Here is a 291-nt window from a genome sequence, read left to right as displayed (position 1 = left end):
TAGATCGGAGGCCGACTTGTCTGATTTCAGACATCACTAGATATTTTATTTCTATGTTACTAGATAAATACGTGCGCATATGTATATTCGCGCACGTTAAACATTATAATTAAAATTATAATGCTGAATACTGCGTGTTGTTAGAGAGTCTTAAAATCGATGGATCAACCAAGAGAAACCGTAATCAATGCGATAAAAAGTCCCGCTGCTAACAGAAACAGGAGCATGAAAACTGAATCCAAATATCACTCAGGACCGACGCGGTGACATCATACCGATGGAATGAATTTC

The sequence above is a fragment of the Odontomachus brunneus genome, unplaced genomic scaffold (genome assembly GCF_010583005.1).
Source record: "Odontomachus brunneus isolate Ranch 3 - 2012 unplaced genomic scaffold, Obru_v1 Obru_scaffold_048, whole genome shotgun sequence".
NCBI lineage: Eukaryota > Metazoa > Arthropoda > Insecta > Hymenoptera > Formicidae > Odontomachus > Odontomachus brunneus.
Note: the sequence above shows the minus strand (reverse complement) of the source record.